The sequence below is a fragment of the Mesoplodon mirus genome (assembly GCF_964341445.2).
Source record: "Mesoplodon mirus genome assembly, contig: HAP1_SCAFFOLD_1789, whole genome shotgun sequence".
Taxonomy (NCBI): Eukaryota; Metazoa; Chordata; class Mammalia; order Artiodactyla; family Ziphiidae; genus Mesoplodon; species Mesoplodon mirus.
Genome location: NW_028294503.1, coordinates 8,815 through 21,698, shown reverse-complemented (window position 1 = coordinate 21,698; position 12,884 = coordinate 8,815). Strand labels below are relative to the sequence as shown.

The following is a 12,884-nucleotide window of genomic DNA, read 5'->3' as shown; positions in this document are numbered from 1 at the left end:
GGACATTATCTACAGATTGAGTCAGGTTATGGGCTACGGAAAATGTTAGGAAATGAGTGAGGGATAGTTTGAAGGCCTTAGTTATTCAGAGCATCAGGGCCTTATTTAGGACCAGCGTCAGGGCCTTATCTAGGGAAAGTGTCAGGCCAGGCTTAGGAGCAGCACAATTGCCTCTGTAGGATGAGCATCAGGGTCTTTGTTAAAGACATTCTCAGGGCCTGTGTTAGGGACAGCCTCAGGGCCTCACTTAGGGACAGCGTCAAGGCTTGCATCAGGAGAGTTCTAGGACGTTATTAAGACATTTGTTAGAATATATTCTCAGGATAGTGTCAGGACTTTAGATATTGACGGCAGCAGGGCCTTAGTTAGGGTCAGTGTCAGGGCCTTAGTTAGGACTAGTGTCAGAGCCTGAGTTAGGAGTAGTGTCAGGGCCTTAGGACTAGCGTCAGGGCCTTCTGTTACGTACAGTGTTAGAACCTGAGTTAGGAATAGTTTTAGGGCCTTAGTTAGGAACAGTATCAAGCCCTGACCTACGAGAAGCATCTAGGCCTTAATTAAGGACAGTGTCATGGACTTGGGACTAAATTCAGGACCTGAGTTAGGCGCAGCATCAGGGTTTTAGTTATCATCAGAGGGAGGACATTAGCTAGTGAGAGGGTCAGGTTAACATCTAGGGATCATGTCACGACGTTAGTTACTGAGAGTACCAGGGCCATTTTTAGAACCAATGTCAGGGCTTCAGGTAGGGACAGCGTGAGAGCCTGACTTAGGGAGAGTGACAGGGCTTGAGTGAGGCCTAGCATCAGGCCCTTAGCTGGGGACACTGTCAGGTCATGACTTTGGAGCAGCATCAGGGCCTTTGTAGGATCAGTATTAGGGTCTTAGTTAAAGACATGTTCAGGTCCTGAGTTAGGAGTAGGTTCAGAGCCTTAGTTACGGAGAGTGTCAGGGCCTTAGTTAGGCGTAGCATCAGAGCCTTTGTTAGGTATCGTGTCAGGGCCTGAGTTAGGACTAGTCAGGGCCTTAGTTAGGGACAGCATTAGGGCTTCAGGTAGGATCAGAGGCAGGACATTAGCTATGGATCGAGTCAGGTTAAGGGCTAGGGATAATGTCAGTAAATGAGCAAGGGATAGTTTGAGGGCTTTAGGTACTCAGAGCATCAGGGCCTTATTTAGAAGCAGCGTCAGGGCCTTATCTAGGGACAGTGTCCGGGAAAGGCTTAGGAGCAGCACAATTGCCTCTGTGGGATCAGCATCAGGTTGTTGGTTAAAGATATTATCGGGGTGTCTGTTACGGACAGCCTCGGGGCCTCACTTAGGGACAGCGTCAAGGTTCACTTAGGGAGAGTTTCAGGACTTCAGTAAGAGATGGGTCAGGATATAAGCTTAGAATTGTGTCAGGATATAGATATTGACAGCAGCAAGTCTTTATATAGGGACAGTGTCAGGGCCTGAGATAGGAGTAGCATCGGTGCTTTTGTTAGGTTAGAGTTAGGGTTAGGGTTAGGGTTAGGGTTAGGGTTATGGATAGAGGTTTTGGGTTAGAGGTTTAGGGTTAGGCTTAGGGTTAGCGTTAGTGTTAGTTATGGGTAGGGTTAGTTAGGGTTAGGGTTGGGGTAGGGTTAGGTTTAGGGTTAGGGATTAAGGTTTAGGATTTAGGGTTAGGTTTAGGGTTTTAGGGTTTTAGGGTTCCAGGCTTTCAGAGTTAGGGTTTAGGGTTAGGGTCAGGGTCAGGGTCAAGACTAGGGTTTTGGGGTTAGGGTTTAAGGGTTACAGTGAGGGTTAGGGTAAGAGGGTTGGCTTAGGGTTAGCATACGGGTGACGGTACAGGTTAGGGTATGGCTACGGCTTAGGCTTAGGGTATCTGTTCGGGTACAGGTTAGGCTTAGGGTATGGATTAGAGTTAGGATACAGGTTAGGGTACAGTTTAAGATTAGGGCACGGGTTAGTGTTGGGGTATGGGTTAGGGTCAGGGTCAGGGTCGGGTTAGGGTTAGTGTTTAGTGTTTAGTGTTAGGGTTAGGGTTAGCGAACGGGTAAGGTTTATGGTAAAGGTGAGTGTTAGGGTAGCGTTACAGGTAGTTTTAGGGTTAGGGTTAGGGTTAGGGTTACGGGTTAGGGTTAGGGTTAGGGTTAGGGTTAGGGTTAGGGTTAGTGTTGGGTTAGGTTTAGGGTTAGGGTTAGGGGTTAGGGTCAGGTTCAGGGTTAGGTTTAGGTTAGGGTTAGGTTAGGGTTAGGGTATGGGTTTGCTTATGGTTTAGTTTTAGCCTACGGGTTAGGGTTAGGGTATGGGTTCGGTTAGGGTTTAGTTTTAGCGTACGGGTTAGGGTTAGGGTATGGGTTAGGTTATGGTATGCCTTAGTTTTAGGATTCGGCTATGGGCTAGGGTACGGCTACGGGTTAGGGTTAGGGTATGGGCTAGGGCTAGGGTGCAGTTTAGGGTGTGGAGCAAGGGTGTCCTGAAGGGAGTGGCTTGGGTTCAAGAGGCAGTGGAGACTGTGTTTCATGGGAGAGTCTTGCTCACCTGTGACATTTCGTTCTCGGGGTCAGCACGGCAGCGCGGATCCACCATCTGCCCACTTTTCTGTTCCTTCATCACTCACTCATTCCCTTGCTCATTCGTTCATTGACCCTCTCGATCCGTGACTTGAGCAGTTACTAAGGGTGTACTGTCTGCAGCAAAACACAGGATGCAGAGGGCCCGAGAGATCTGGCCATCGGTAAGACTAAGGCCTGCTCAGCGCGTCACTCATGGTGAGCCCGGGAGTGAACTGTGCACCAGGGCAGCACTCCACGGGGACGAGAAGACCATGCAACTGGGGTGCTGCCGCTTCCCGCCTCCTCTCCCTCAGGCTCCCTGGCCTTCCCGCGTCCCTGTGGCACAGCTCTGTGTTTGGTCACCCTTTGTGTGGTAGAGGCCTGGAGGAGATGGTCAGTGTCCTCATGGGAGGATCCTGCTGCCCACAGAGCACCTGGGACTCTGAATCCAAGTTCAGCAAGGGGAATACTCTGGAACTTTCTGACCCTCCAGGCACCAGAAGCTGGGGAGCTTGGCTGGGCTCCCGTACCCACTTCTTATGCAGTCTCCCTGGATCCCCCATCCCACCACAGTTAGGATCCAGAAGGTGCTTTGTGAGGCCCTTTCCAGTCTGGGCAGCACCAGGGCCCTGGGGCTCTTCCAGGCCCAGAGCATCTCTGAGTATGTTCCAGTGTAGTGAAAAATTGACAGTTTTCACACAGTGTAGAACAAGCCTGGCGGTTATTTATGGTTTGTGTTGTGTGTGATTTTTTATGGTCTTGGAGAGTCCTATCATTTTTTTTATGCATCAGTACATTTTCCCACAGCACGTGCTTGAGTCCACAGGCTCAGGGGGTATTCCTGGGTTCTCTGGTGAGGAAGGCCCAGTCAGACTGGAGGGGAGACTGACCACATCAAGGTCTGGTCCTTGTCAGGCAGAGGGCAGGAGAGAGTCCAGTTGAGGTAGGATTGAGGCTCATTCCAGGAGGGTCATCCTGACTGTGGTCTAAAGAGATGCTGCTGCTTCTGGGAATATTTTTTTCTAGAGGAGAAAAACAGAGATGTTGTATAGAGCATGACTTGGACTAACAGGCAAAGGCAAATCCGTGCAGGCCTGCGAGAGGGGGATCATGTCTCCCAGATCTTCATGGACTGTAGACCCAGTACCTCTGCAATCAGCCCCAGGTGGAGCAGCATTAAGACATAGAAGAAGTGGACTTGGGTCAGACTGCAGCTTTGTGATTGTGCACAGAGACGGCTGACTGTTTCCCAACTCCAGGGTTCTAGAACTGGGGCCTCTGGAGGGCATAGGCATTCAGGAATATGGTGAAGTGCTTATGGAAGAGTAGATAGCAAAATGTAAGCCTCAGCCCACAGCAAGATACCATGCAAGATAACACAAGACCTCCTGTCATGAAGTAGCACAGACATGACCTGCAACTGACAGACTTGCTTCTCCCACGAGTGGCTGGGGCAGCGGAAGGCTCGGCTGAGGCAGCTGAGCAGGCTGGGTCTGTACCCCACGACTGGGCAGGGCAGAGCATGCTTGAGCCTTCAACTAGCCTCAGTGACAGATGCAGGGCCGTGACCATCTTTAGTTCCCAGGGACCATCTGCTGTCTCCTCGTTCTTGGGGAGGCTGAAAGAAAAAAAAACTTTATGAAATTTCCTGAGCTTTTGTGTGTATGTGTGTGTATTATGTGAGTGTGCGCAAGCATGTGCATGTGTGTGCTCTCTGTGCACAGGTCTGTGTACATCCAAGTGCATGTGAGTGTGTTTATGTGCAGGCAGGCACATGTGTGTATGCACGTGTTTTTGCATGCGCAGCACGTGTGATTGTGTGCCTGTGTGTGACTGCAGTCCATCTTTTCATGTGTGTGTGTACGTGTGTGAATGCCGGTATGCTTGGGCATGTACGTGCACATATGTGTGTACACATGCGTGCTGTGGGGGGTTGAGGAAGGCATGGAGTTGTTGCTTTCTGGTGCCACCTTCCCCCACCCTCCCTTTTGCTGTTGCCTCAGCACTTTGTGGAAAGTGTAGAGACTCAAAAGGAGGACCACTACCCGCTACCGTGAGTGATATGCCTGCTCATCCTCACGGTCATCCATCTGTCCAGTAAACATCCCTGAGCCTGTGCCATGTGCTGGGGCCTGGGGTCCACAGTGAAGCAGGCGCATGCTCTCAGCTCTGCTCAGCCCAGCCGGGCATGGGGCAGAGAAGCTGCAGGCCAGGTGTGTCTGCGGAGGGAGAGGTTACCTCTGGCTGGTGGGTCAGCGGAGGTGGCAGCTGAGCTGAACTGAAGGAGCGGGATGGATGGAGCTCGCTCTAGAGGAGGGTGGGGGCAGGGGGCAGGGGAAGGGGCTGGGTGCCTGGCTCGCGGGGAGGACGCATCGCAGAGGGGCTGCAAGGGTGGCCAGACAGCTAGCTTTGACTTCGTTTTATAGACAGACAGAACAGTTTTGGAACGAGAGTGACAGGATCAGGCCCACACATTTCCTCTGGTGGCGGCTGAGGGGTTTGATGGCAGAAGAGAGGAGATGGGCCAAGGAACAGGGGTGACGGTGGAGGCTGTGCCTCTGCCAGGCTTCCAGCCTCTTTGTGGTGGTCCCTTGGGTCCACAAGATTAGCACGCACCTTGTGTGAGGCCGGAATGGGGCTTCCTCTTCATTCCCTCTTTCCCAGAAGTAAACGCAACACAGTTTGGAGTTGGTGAGACTGAGGGGGCCATCTTGCAGGAAAGGCAAGCGTCAGCGTTGGCTGGGGTGCCTACCCGGGGTCAAGGGGGAACCCTTAGCCAGACCCACAGACCCCAGGGAAGGACACGGTGTGCTCAGAGAGGCAGGGATGGTCAGGAGAGCCAGGTGTGCAGAGAAGGCTCGGCCAAGGGGGCCCTGGGGGCTCAGGCACTCAGGGAGTGAGGGGAGGGGTGGCCAGACAGCCGTGAATGAGGCCCAGGGGTCGACGGGGTCGTGCTGTGTGCAGGGTGGACACACAAGGCCCGAGGCTGTTCTGTAGGGAACGTCTCCCGGCTTCAGTGGGCTCTGGAAATTGTCTGCGGGTTGCCATGCCTCCTGGGGCTCTCCGGCCCAGGCCCCAGCCGGGAGCTGCCTGTCCATCCTACCCCGGCTCCACCTGCAGACTGCGCAAGGCTGGGCGGGCGGGATGGGCTCCTCGTGTCTCGGTTGCCATGACCTGTGACGTTTCCTTTCCAGTTTCCAGGTTCATTATAAGGATACATGTACAGTGTGTTGCGTTGTCTTGCGCCACCCGTCGGCTTAGGGAAGAACTGCCCTGGTAGGTCGGCCTGCAAGGTGTGCTGCTTCAGAGCCTCCATCTGACATACTCTTCCCTGCCCGAAATGCAAACACAGCACACACTCCCTGCCTGGTTTGGGAGTGATGACACCTCACCTCTCGCCCCTCCTGCCCTGTCCTGCCCACACTCCAACCTCAAGGACACTTCGGTTCCCAATCTGACTCCCGACCCCTCCAGCTGGCTGGGGACAGGCAGCCTCATGACACAGTGTGCACAAAGGTTTCTGGCCGGGCTGTGAGGATGGGGACCAGGTCCCGCCTGTGCCAATGAAGCAGGCGTCTCACCTGGATTTGTCTCCGGGCTCTTGAAGGTGGACTGAAGGTCAGACAGTCCAGAGGCCAAGGGCCCCAGAGGAGGGGGGTGTGGGCGCAGGTAGACCAGGAGCAGCTGCCCCTCTGGTCAGGAGAGTCCAACAACCCAGGGCTTTCTGGTTCCTGTGGGGAGGAGAGGGCAGAGGCAGTGGGGGCCCAAAGACAGGTCCTGCTTCACCTCTGGATGGAGCCACTCAGCTGAGCCCAGGTTTTGAGGCATTACAGTTAAAGGATGCAGGCTAGAGGGTCAGGGTTAGAGGGTCAGGTTAAATGGTCTGAGTCATGGTCAGGGTAAGGGTTAGGAGTTTACAGGTCAAGGTCGAGTATCTAGGGGCTAGGGGTTAGGAGCCTTAGGGTTTAGGATTAGAGATTAGGAGGTTAGGGTTAGGGAGTGAACAGTAGAGATTTGGGCGTTAGGGTTAGTGGGTTAGTGTTAAGCACAACTGGTCCACGGCCCCCCTAACCCCACACCTCTGAGTCCTGTAGGATGGACAGGACTTGCCCGGGGTCACTCACGAGTGGGGGTTCACCTGGGCTGCTGGTTATCTACCCCCGTCCTGGAACCTGAGAGCAGAAGAACGAAACGTCTGCTCGGGTCACTGACTGTTTCAAATCCAACTCAACCTCAGTCAATGGCTGTTAGGGCCTCAGAAGCCCACAGGGCTTCCTCCTACCATCTGAACTGGAGAGAGTAGTGCTGGCCCCACTTGGCCTGGGCAGCCCGGGTCCAGCAGAGGCCTGACTGAGCTCACTCCATGGTCATGTTATGAATTTATACAGAACTTGGTGCAGCGACTTACCAGCCCCCAGGTGCTGCCTCCTGAGGGCTGGTGGGGCCCTCCTGAGACTGCAGGCATCCTTTGTCCCATCTGAGTGGGCATCAATAGACATCAAGTCTCAGGACAGCCCTTGACCTCTGACCATCCAGGCAGTCATCTGTGGTCCTCCAGCTCAGGCCAGTCTGGTCCCTGTCAAGCCCCTGTGGCCAATTACTGAGCTGACTTTGTTGCTGGGCAATTGAACAGCTACCTGGGTAGCACAGACAGCCCTTTGGGATGTTTCAGTTACTAACATGCATGTGGTTGAGAAAAGGGCCTCCCTCTCACAGGCTCATAGCCTGCCAAGCGAGGTGATAACCGTCTAAACGTTTGAGTGTGTCCCTGACACAACAACCATACGGCAGACCATGGCCTTGCAATCCTTTGGGCTTCCAGCTGTAACAAACTTTTGATATTCATACTCATTAAGAGTCAAAAGATACGGGAGCAACTGGGCCACCCAATGGACAGTTTCACACTGAGGCTGCATGGTCTTGGAGAGCCACGTGCACCCATGTGGTCTCTGAAAGCTGCCAATGATGGATTCCATGATACGGCATAATCCTTGAGCCTCCCACTGCTTCATTGAGCAAGAATTTCCTAACCACCATAGCATTTAGTCTCTGCTCTTTGTAAAGGAGGGAGGAGACTGGATAAATGAGCAGTATTGTTCTTGGGGGATGGGTGAGTCACGTGGCCATGGGGCAGGTGTGACTCCTGGGCTCTTGCCACCAGAGACATCAAGGAGGGCTGTGCCTTTTGCAAGAGGAAGAGGTTCTTGCTGTTGTGGACGGACAGCAAGAGCACTGGATGGGTGGCTGCAGCCCCTGACCCTAAATCAGCCCCTTCCTTCCTTGGCCTTCAGATCCCACAGCTGTGCAGTGGGCCGTCAGTGGTGTGGAATCTGCCACTTTCCCCAATCCAGCATCTGTTCTCATGCCAAAGTCCAGAACCTCAGCTTTCCTTTGGGAACTTCTTACCTGTTTCCAGTCCAAACTGTTCCAGAGGGCTGATGCTACGTTCCACCCACCTTGAAGATGGGCATATGATCCACATTTAGCCAATCCCATGTTCCATCCTATGGGTGCTCTGATGGGTTCAAGGATGATGCTATGATCCAAACCAGGTCAATGACGTTTATTTTATTTTTTGTCCTTACCGTGCACGCGGGATTTTAGTTCCCTGACCAAGGATCGAACCTGTGCCCCTTACATTGGGAGCTCAGAGTCTTAACCACTGGACCACCAGGGAAGTCCTATCCCCTCATTTTCAAAACTGCTATGGATTTAAAGCACACAAGATGGTTGTGATATGAGTGGCCTTTTCAGTATGACTTCTTTGACTTAGAATGTTTTCAGTGTTTATCCATGTTGTAACATGTATTATCAGTGTTTCACTCATTTTTTTTTATTGTGGTTAAAAATACATAACATGGGGATGGGGGGCAAGTGGAGGGAACGGCCCAGATGCACACCATTCACAGACCCTCTGGATTGGAAGGACTCGTGAGAGCCGGAGCCCAGAAATCCAGGTATGGATAAGACGCAGCGTCCCCTCCAATTCCCGTGAGCGCCCCTTGCTCCATCCTGCGCCCAAATACCTCAGCTAGGCCCTCTCCCCACTCTTGACACTCCAGACTCAGCTGGGACAGACTTCCGCAGCCGCTGCTCCCCACCCTGCAGGAGAAGCTCAGAGGTCCTGTCCCCCTTTCCTCTGAGGGACTCTTTTTGGTGACCACAGAAGGATTTGGTCGCTCAGGACAAATCTGGTAGAGGACAGCGAGATGGGTGCGCCCGGCGTGCCACGCTTCCTCCTGACCTTCGACTTGGACGAGACTATCGTGGAAGAAAACAGCGACGACTCCATCGTGTGCGTGCCGCGGCGGGCCAGTGGCTGCCTGAGAGCCTGCGTGCCACCTAGCGCGAGGGCTTCTACAACGAGTACATGCAGCACGTCTTCCAGTACCTGGGCGAGCAGGGCGTGCGGCCGCGGGACTTGCGCGCCATCTACGAGGCCATCCCCCTGTCGCCCAGTACGGGCGAGCTGTTGCAGTTTGTGGCCAAGCAGGGAGCCTGCTTTGAGGTTATTCTCATCTCAGACGCCAACACCTTTGGCGTGGAGAGTGCGCTGCGCACCGCCGGCCACCACGGCCTGTTCTGCCACATCTTCAGCAACCCGTCGGGGCCCGACCCTTGGGGGCTGCTGGCGCTGTGGCCCTTCCACGCGCACAGATGCGCTCGCTGCCCCACCAATATGTGCCAGCACAAGGTGCTCAGCGACTATCTGCGCGAGCAGCCCCACGACGGCGTGGCCTTCGAGCACCTTTTCTACGTGAGCGACGGCGCCAACGACTTCTGCCCCATGGGGCTGCTGGCAGGCGGCGACGTGGCCTTCCCGCGCCGCCACTACCCCATGCACCGCCTTATGCAGGAGGCGCAGAAGGCCGAGCCCAGGTCCTTCTGCGCCAGGGTGGTGCCCTGGGAAACCTCCACCGAAGTGCGCCTACACCTGCATCAGGTGCTGAGGACGTGGCCTGCAGGGGCCACCCGGGCGGGGAGGGGCTGGGGCGGTGGGGGCCGGGAAAGAGAAAGCTAGTTTTATTACTCCCTTTCCCTTTCGTTTTGGTATATTCCTCCAGGATTTCCCGGAATCCCAGGTTGGTCCATTTGGGGACTGGAGGAGGGAGTTGGGAGCTGTCCCCATCTGTGCAGTTAACCGAGCTTAGCTGCCTCCCCCAGTTCCACTGCAAGCGAATTCTGGAGTCTGGCCGCAGCAGCGTGGCACGCATATCTGAGCAGGCAGCAGTGTTTCCACAAACCTTGTCCTCTCAGTTGGGAGGACGGAGTTCCCTGTCAGGGTAGAGAAAGAACATGTCCCGCCACGTTGTGGTTAACTGTTGCCTTGGGCTGCGTGGCCTCCCTCCTCTAGTCTTCTGTCCAGAGGACCTAGGCCCCTAAATGTACCCCCCTGACCTCCCCCGCACCGGACTCCCCACAGAGAGAGGTGCTCCCTGCCGACGGTCCCAGGCCTAGATCTTGCTTTACGTACTGTGACTCTACACTACACTCCTTGCCCCCCGCCCCGCCACCCTGTTAGCATCCCCACAGGATAAAAAGCTAGAGGGAACAGTCACCTCCTCTTGGTGGAAAGAGGTAGCACACTGTTCCGGGGCTCGGGTCTGGCCAGCCAGGGACCTCACAGAGCCCGAAGATGTCTCCTTGCACCACAGCCTCGTCTATGCAGCAAGAAAGCAGGGACTTAACCAAAGTCGCCCCACTGACTGGGCCTTTAGAGTCCCCCTCCTCCCATATGGAACAGAAAGCCATGATGCTGTAAAGCAGAGCCAGTGGAAACCCAAGGCCCACCTCCCTCTTCTGGAGTTTCAGAGCTGTGAAGGAGGTGAAGGGGCGGAGGTGAGCGAGGTGTCTCACGCTGCCGTCTGGGGGATGAGGGCGAGGTGAGCTCTGCTCTCAGAGAGCCCCACCTAAGTGAGGGAGCTGGTCCCCACTCTTGGAGGAGTGCCCAGCCTGGGGAACCAAGACTGAATACATAACAAAGCAGGCAACAGGCAAAAGAGCAGGGTGCGGCCCACCTTCGCAGAGGGGCACAGGGGTCTAGTGTGGAGGGCTCAGTGAGCACCGAGGAGATGGGAGATACTGCTGCTTAGGGCAGGCAGAGGAGGCTTAACTAGTGGGAGCCTTACAAGTGGGTTGCCTTTCAGTCCCTCGGTCTGCTAGCCCTGCAGGGCAATCATCAGGAGGTCATCAGAATTTTATTCAAAGTTGGCACTTGCAGCTGGAGACCCATGGCGTAAGGGTCCCCTGTGGGTAAGGTCACCAAACTCCTTGGCTTCCAGTTCTTTCCTGTGTCCAGCAGGCCTCTGGGTACCTCCTCTGTCTTTACCAGGACGCCTTCCCACTGAAATGGGGGGAAGGAACAGACACAGCTCACAGCCCAGGAGGCGTGCTGGTCTGGTCCAGTCTTGAGCAGGCTTTGGTGTGGGACTCAAGAGGCTCACTCAAGGCGGTGCTTGGGTCAGCATCCCAGAGATCCCAGGCTGTCAGCAGCTGGGCTGCGTATAGTTCCTGGGGAAGAATCCAGACCCCTCTGAGCCGATGCCCTCACACCAGCCATTGGAGTAGTGGCGGGTGATGCAGATAATGGTTCCCTCAGAGAAGGAAAGTTCATTGTCCTTCTGGTGGGTGTATGGGTACAGTGTCATTACTGCAGGGCGGGAGGAGAGGGGTGCCATGAGATGTGCCTCCTGCCCCACCATAGGGATGCTTGTGCCCACATACTGGACTCTAGGGGGCAATGTAGGGAGTGGGGCAGGAGATGCCTTCTTGAAAGCCCCAGGACTCCTCCCCAGCTGAGCTAATATTCAGTATCAGGCCAGCTGCTTCCCTCCTCTCTGGGGGTGCGGTGGGGTGGAATAAAAGGCTCCATAAGGGTGACAAAGGCCATCCCCTCCACTCCAAGAAACTTCAGTGTTTGAGAGCAGGGCCCCAGGATCTACCCATGTTTTGTAATCTGCTTTCAGCCCCCGTTCATCCTGGTCTTCCCACAATGTCTCTGGCAGGTGCTGGAGGTATTGCTCAGTAGGTGCTCTAGTAGGTGCTCAGTAAATACGGCAACATTGAACAGTGTAGACTTTGGCGAGTGAGCCTTGGGCAAGTCACTTAGTTTAACCTCTCAGGCTCAGCTTCGTCTGTTAAATGGGAGTGTGAAGATCGTAGGAGGTTAAGTAAAAGTGAGAAAATGGATGAGAAGCTTTGACTCTGGGGTCTGGTATAAAGCAGGGGCTAAATTATGTTAACCCCCCCCCACATAACATTTACCATTTAAATCATTTTGAGCATACAGTTCTGTGGCATTAACTACATTCACGTTGTTGTACAAATAGCCTCAGCATCCACCTCCGGAACTTATTCATTTTCCCTATGGAAAATTGTGTATCAGTTTCTCTAAATTTGGCCAACATTTGTTATTTTTAGGTTTCTTGATTGTAGGCGTTCTAGTGTGTGGAGGGGTCGGCGTTGTGGTGTTAACTTGCATTTCATTACGACTAATGACGATTAACATCTCTTCATGTGCTTGCTGACAATTTGTATGTCTTATCTGGAGAAGGGTCTTTTGAAGTCCCTTTTCCATTTAAAACATTGGGTTGTTTGCCGAGTCCCGCCAAGCGCTCCTCCTGGCGGCTTTGGTGTCGGTGAGTCCAGCCTGGAGCGGTCTCCGCGCCGCAGGGGCCCGCGCCCCGGGGCATCGCTAGCTGCCTCTCAGGAGAGGAGATGCCCGCCCCCCGGCGCCCGTGCCTGGAGCGCCGAGATCGTGCTGCGCCTAACGGGGCGGGTGTTGCTCGGCATTGGCTGCGGGTCACCTGAGCGCGGCGGCTTTCTGCGCGCTTTTCCCGGAGGAGAGTGTCCCGGAAGTGGGCGTTCCGGCGCCCGTGCCTGGAGCGCCGAGATCGTGCTGCGCCTAACGGGGCGGGTGTTGCTCGGCATTGGCTGCGTGTCACCTGAGCGAGGCGGCGGTCTGTGCGCCTCTCCCGGAGGAGCGTGTCCCGGAAGTGGGCGTTCCGGCGCCCGTGCCTGGAGCGCCGAGATCATGATGCGCCGCGCGGACGCGGCGCCGCCCGGGCGGGTCTTGCTCGGCATTGGCTGCGGCTCACCTGAGCGAGGCGGCGGTCTGCGCGCCTCTCCCGGAAGAGAGTGTCCCGGAAGTGGGCGTCCCGGCCAGAGAGCACCTGGCGCGGGGCGTCCTTGGGGCTCCTCGCCTTCGGCGCCACGCGAGCCGGCGGGGGTCTAGAGAGCCAGCGCCCGGCGGCTGGGAATGACCCGTCCCGTGGGTCCCAGGCACCCCAGCGGCATCCGAGCGCGGAGCGGAGGGAGTCTAGGGAGCCAGCGCCCGGCGGCTGGGAAC

At 55.2% G+C, this 12,884-nt stretch overlaps 1 pseudogene across 1 annotated transcript; it reads left to right on the top strand.

Annotated features, from left to right (window-relative positions):
* The first annotated feature begins 4,231 nt into the window (after positions 1 to 4,231).
* LOC309798129 (phosphoethanolamine/phosphocholine phosphatase-like) lies at positions 4,232 to 12,637 on the top strand (annotated as a pseudogene). The gene is made up of 6 exons: positions 4,232 to 4,282; positions 4,540 to 4,589; positions 8,703 to 9,531; positions 10,281 to 10,419; positions 12,185 to 12,393; positions 12,486 to 12,637. The product of its transcript is annotated as a phosphoethanolamine/phosphocholine phosphatase-like (transcript).
* Positions 12,638 to 12,884: the final 247 nt, after the last annotated feature.